Source organism: Silurus meridionalis, chromosome 20, assembly GCF_014805685.1.
Source record: "Silurus meridionalis isolate SWU-2019-XX chromosome 20, ASM1480568v1, whole genome shotgun sequence".
NCBI lineage: Eukaryota > Metazoa > Chordata > Actinopteri > Siluriformes > Siluridae > Silurus > Silurus meridionalis.
The window spans coordinates 7344239-7350301 of NC_060903.1; the positions used below are offsets into that span (position 1 = coordinate 7344239).

The window sequence follows — 6063 nt, forward strand, 5'->3', positions numbered from 1 at the left end:
TGTAATGAATCTTCACCTTTGCACCAGGCCTTATGAGAAGAAATGGGTAAACGGATGAGAATATTTGACCCTGTACTGAGTGTATATTTTTGTAAGTGATCTTTCCCAAATTAGCATTTTTCAGCATTTGTCTTTCTTTTATATTTGCAATAAAAAAAAACTTTTCTAAACATTTTTTCTTGTCTTTACTTAGAATCATGTTCACAATAGGCTTAAAAAACTAAAAGTTTATTTAAATCTGAAAACAAATCAATTCTTTACAAAATATTAGAATGAAGTTATATACAATGAGCAATGAGAAAGGTGTAAAAATATTTAGCTGAATGAGCTCCAAGTTTAAACAGCACACATTTTAAAAGCAGTGCGTGAGATCTGGACATTTGATGTTCGATTTCTGATAAGACATGTGCAGTGACACCTTCACAACTGTAGATAAATTGTGTTTTAAGTGATGCAAATGAATATTTTCATTCTTAATATGTGTAATTTTTACCTACTGTGTAGAACAATCTACAACAAAACAGAAATATGGATTGTGGTAAGATAAAGTATATAAATATCAAACTTCATTAGAACACTTTGTCTTTATTATGCTGGTTTCCGGCGCTGGGAAATTCACTAATTCTGTTATGATTATTATTACTGTTGCTAATTCATGATGTCTTATTTCCGTCTCCTATTTTCAGTGGCTGCTGGAAGTTTGACGTACTCTCTGGTCCTTTTTAGATTTACTGAAGCATCTTGGGACACTAAAATGTCCTTTGTAGAAGTTCCATATAACAAGCGCCAGTAATATCATAGTTAGAACAATGACCAGGGCCAAGAGGGTGTTCTGCTTTTCCTGTATTTGCACCTGGGCCAAAGGACTTACAAAGTTTCCCAGCTTCAACTCAAATGTAGTAGTTTTAGTGACATAGTCTTGACCATTGGAGGACTCTACAGAGATGCAGGTGTATTTACCGCTGTCAGTGTCCAAAGCATCGAGGATGAGCAATCTGTCATATTAGAAGCTGTACTTTTTGTCATTTTCATTTGGTTGATCATTTACACGCCACTGCACTCGGGCCAGGTTTGATCCCAGCTGGCATGGCAGACTGACCATTTGACCGTAAAAGATCTTAATGATCTCTGTGTTCTCTGTAACACAAAAAAGCACAAATTTATCGAGTCATCTTAATTTTTCTTCTTTTATATATTTTTTTACTCCTTGAGAGTATAATTTTCTTTTATTGAGAGTTTTAATGACAAAGTCACTTAAGACTTAAACCGTACTAGCTGTCCTAGAGGATATAAAATTCCATCTGTTAACATACTAACTGCAGGACAACTTGTAGCATTTCCATCTTTCAGACTCTGAACCACCTCACTGTAGGAGAAAGAAAATCCAGGAACATAACAGAAAACCCAACTTTATACAAAGGCACTAGTGTAGTTACAGTAATAAAATATGTACGACCACAGTTCTGTTTAACTCTTGATTCTGGATTGATTACTTACTCAGAAGATAATAACTAATGCGGTGATGCTGTCTTAAAGCCATGTTTATTTAACTATTATAAAAGGAGTATCGAGTGTCAGCATAAACAAATGGAAAGCTTTCATTTGTCTACAAGTCTGTTTATAACTGCTTACATATACTACTGAAATGTAACTACTACATAACTGGATAAAGCATTAATGACATTATTTGAAAAAGTAATCATTGACTAATTGCAGTGGTATACAGTACGAGAAACAAGATTGTTAGCCCCATGATTTTGTAGGACAAAATTCATGTTACCATTTCACACCAGGTAATTGTTCCCAGTCTTGTTTTTTTTTTTTTTACAGCATATCACCACATCATGTCTTATTCCCAGCAACACTACATCACATTATATGAATAATGTATGCTCAGTACCTGTGTTCATCGAAATGAATGCTGTTTATAGCAATTCAGTTGTGGTCCCAGCCACAGTAGGGGTCTCTGGCCAGCACACAGTCAGTACAGGAAGTGTACTTGCTACACTCACAAAACGGCATCTGTGCTGCAGCCTCCTCTGAACCAGCATACAGCAGACCCTGAGAAAATATATGCACCAGTTGTTAAAATGAGGGTGAAGCAAGAACAGAATCAAACTCAAACTCAAGCTGATGTACGAAGAATAAGTTTAGTCATAAAATGAATCAGAGGAGCACTGGAATAAAACAGAATAAGAATGTCATTGATAAATGCTAAGCAGCTATTTTACGTTACAGTAATGTGATTAATGGCACAAACATGTGCATGTTTGATTATTAGTAGGACAACTGCATTTCTATATTGTTTAAAAAACTAACAAAATTTTAAAAGCAAACCATTCATGCATTGCACTAAATAACCTATAAGTATTTAGTTAACATACTAAATCACTTAATTAGTGTGATGTAGGGCTGCAACTAATGCTTATTTTGATATTAATTAAATCGGACGATTATTTTTTTATGAATCTTTTTTTGCTCTTCTCTTCACTTCCCTAACACACTCTCCATTACTTTAATCAGTTGACCCCAGGTATTTATTCTGTGGGCACCCCGATTGATTAGTCACCGATCATAACTGGCTTATAATCATGGTGGGAAGTTTGATCGGCGGTCTCTATTAAGGCCGATGCATAAGGGCAGATCAGATTTCCACACGCTACTAAAAATTGCTTCAATGGTCTAGCAATTCTACAAGGTTTGTGAAACATCAATACATTTGCAATCTGCAACGTACCAAGAAAATTCCACGAGGCGGGAAGCAGCCAAAACAGCGCCAACCTTATCAGAACAAGAAGAGGAATACATCTTTTATAAGTAAAGGCACTTTGGTGTGAAGGACAGGACAGTCCAGTTGAGCCTTTTGGAATGATGTCCACTTCTGCAATGTCCGCAGAGCCAAAGAAACAAACAAAGAAACAAACAAAATAAATAAATAAATAAATAGGATATTTATAATGCCTGAAAGGAAGCATAATTTCAGTGCAGTGTAAAATTTAACTTTATTTGCTTTAAAGGGCCTTAACATGAAATGAGCCAAACCCTGCAGGGTGTGTTTTAATGGCACTGAAACGATGCTCTGAATGTGCCTGAGCCCAAGCTGAGAAGATGGGACAAAACCTGTCACAATATCAGAATATGTTTACGCATCTTGGCATAATTAGTAGAGTAGAAATATAAGATATATAATATAAGTACAGGCATATAAGAGTTTTAAAACCATGTCATTTCCTGGCAGGAAACCTCAAGCAAAGACAGACACAATGGTTTACAAAATCAGGTCAGTGCATCTTTTAAAAACATGATTTTACATTTTGATGCTTAGACAAAATGCTTCAATGCTTAGCAAAAGGAATACATCTCGTATACAAATGTCGTATGAAATGGAGGAACTTCTTGTTTCCACATTGTGTTAAAGAAAGGGTGGAACAGAAAACCCTAGTTGCAAGTTCTGACATGAACAGGTGCGTTTAACTGCTCTAGGAGGCACTTTTTTCCTTCCTCCTGTCACACAAACATTTCAAAACAGTGCTTTTCCTCATGGTGAAACACTGACAACACATTTTGGTTAATACTACAGAAGCCTGAGATTAGTGCAAGCTTGGTGCACTGTAGTGACAAAAATAAACTAAACAAACAAACAAAGCAAAGATCTGGTCTGATATCATATCAGATATTACATATAAAGGTCAACAAACGCTTATTTTAGCCCAGCCTGACTTGCAATCATTTACACAGCCCTTGTGCATTTTGTAAACTTGTTTACTTTTAACTTAAACATGCTTAATTAAAAATCGTTATTAAAACTCTCACAAACATCACAATCATTTCTAGATAAAGTCGGAATTCACACAATTATTAAAGAGATTGGGTCTATAGAAAGGAAATGCAGTTTTTCACAGGATCCTGAGAGTTTTTACAACTAATTTAAATTTGGGAAGCTAACTTGTTTTTTTTTATTTTAAAAACATTCACTGCTCCCACCTAGTGGCCACTTTGCAAAACAGGTGCTCTTGACACAATTTCACTTACAGGTAGTCAATTTACGACCGTTCGACTTTACGACCACAAGCCGGTTTCCGGTAGCACTATCTCCGCGATTTTGAAAGACAAAGAAAGAATTCGTGAATCAAAATGGTGTAGAGATTATACAAATGGCATAAAATAAACAAATACTACTTAAAGATCTTTATAACATCATTTCATACTCTACTTACGACCGGTCTGTCTGAACCAATCGTGATCGTAAGTCGACGACTACCTGTACTGGGTCAGAGTACAATGAGGCTGTCTGTCCGGATCTGGAGCGTTCTGTTTTTTCGCCACCTGATGCCGCTAGTTAGCCCATTCTCCCTACACCCTACACCAGGGTTAGAACGGCCCTCTAAACAATGCCAAAGACATTTTTTTTTACATTTATTTTAAATGCTTTACTCATATCACATCTGCATTTGATAATACATTTCGGCTTTCGAACTAAATTTTCCCTTAGTTATTATTATTTGTCTGTCTGCTGCATAACAAAAACTAAACTAATAACATAAACTAATCTAGCATTAGGTGGCAAAATAAATAAATGTAAAATTATAAAATAAATATCCACAATTATACTGGTGGTCAATTCATCTTAAAAAAGAAATTATGTGGCCCTTACAGAAAAAAGGTTTGAGGACTGCTCTACACCTTTATATATTTAATTTCCCTCTTTCTGTTGTGGCTCGTTGTCATGATCAATTTCGCAATTTCAATTTCATGATTCATGTTCTATTATTGGTTTCTTGATATTACTTTATTGGTTTTTGCTGTAGTGTTATCTGCTATGTTTTCTGATGTGATTTGTTTTTTTGACATTATGTTACCCCCCTTCCACTTCAGTCAAGCCAGCCGCAGTTTGAAAATATATGGTCAAGACAGCTTTTGACCTGCATGTCTAATTGTGCACTTACAGTTTGGTTGCTGGGAGCAGTCAAAATGGATATATAGTTACTGCCATAATGGCGTTTTTTTTTTGTACTTTATCCTGACGGTATTTTTAATGGATTGCTGTTCATGGAGACCCACAATAGTACTGCCCGAAATGTCATTTAACCCAACATGACCCTGACTATCACTGTATTCATTCAAGTCATTTTACTGTACAGTTTTGGCAAAAACTAAAGGCAAAATCACCCCATTGTCAAAATGCATTAAAAATAGTCAAAACACTAACATAGTAGTACTTGTATCATGGCCCATATTCAATTACACATAAAACATTTGTTTGCTCATTCTTTTAATTGATTTTTATTCAGTGACTCTGACTATCAGTGTATTAATTTTCAAGTCATTTTACTATTTAGTTTTGGAAAAAGTCAAAGTAAAGTCAAATCACCCCAAACAGCAAAAGTTCATAGATATACCCAAGAGTAATTTGAAATGATCAGGTCTGGCAATGTTTCAAATGCCACTAATGATGTAATGCATAATGATGCATTAATGTATACTGTACATGATGTACCTTTTTATTTTATTTCAATCATTTTTAATGATTGAGCAACCGCAGAGTACACGTAGAAGAAAGATTAGTTGTTTTTATATTTTAGTATTATTTTAAATCAAGTGAAATTGTTAGTAAATGTGCCCCTGCAGTATTGCAACCTTGATTTTTCTCTCAAGTTTTGTTTTAAAATCTAAAAGGAACACGAGTGAATATTGTGAAAAAAGAATTTATCCAAAAATAGTAATTTATACCTAAGATGGTCAACACTGACAAACGTTGACCATCGTAGGTATAAATTACTATTTTTGGATGAATTCTTTTTGGATTCACAATGCAGGATATTGAGAGCATTGCATGATGTGTAAATAATCCTTGATCTTTACACCAGGCCTCAAAAGAACAAGAGGAATTTAAAAGAAATGGATGAGCAGATGAAAATATCGTCCTGAGTGTATTTTTTTTGTATTAATCATTTCCAAATAACCATTTTTTAGTATTTTCTTTTATTTTTGCAATATAAAAAATATTTTCTAAACATGCTTTTTCTTGTCTCTCTATTATACTAATCTAAAAAACTCACTCAG

At 34.6% G+C, this 6063-nt stretch overlaps 1 long non-coding RNA gene across 5 annotated transcripts; it reads right to left on the reverse strand.

Moving 5' to 3' along the window:
* Positions 1-209: 209 nt before the first annotated feature.
* Positions 210-4305, reverse strand: LOC124402683. Of its 5 annotated transcripts, XR_006928773.1 has the most exons (6): positions 4218-4305; positions 4033-4088; positions 2738-2881; positions 1901-2061; positions 1318-1366; positions 210-1137 (listed from the first exon to the last, which is right to left on the reverse strand). It is a non-coding gene; the product is annotated as an uncharacterized LOC124402683 (long non-coding RNA). The 5 variants fall into 5 exon arrangements; XR_006928770.1 differs by lacking the exon at positions 1318-1366; XR_006928771.1 differs by having other exon boundaries at positions 210-1366.
* Positions 4306-6063: the final 1758 nt, after the last annotated feature.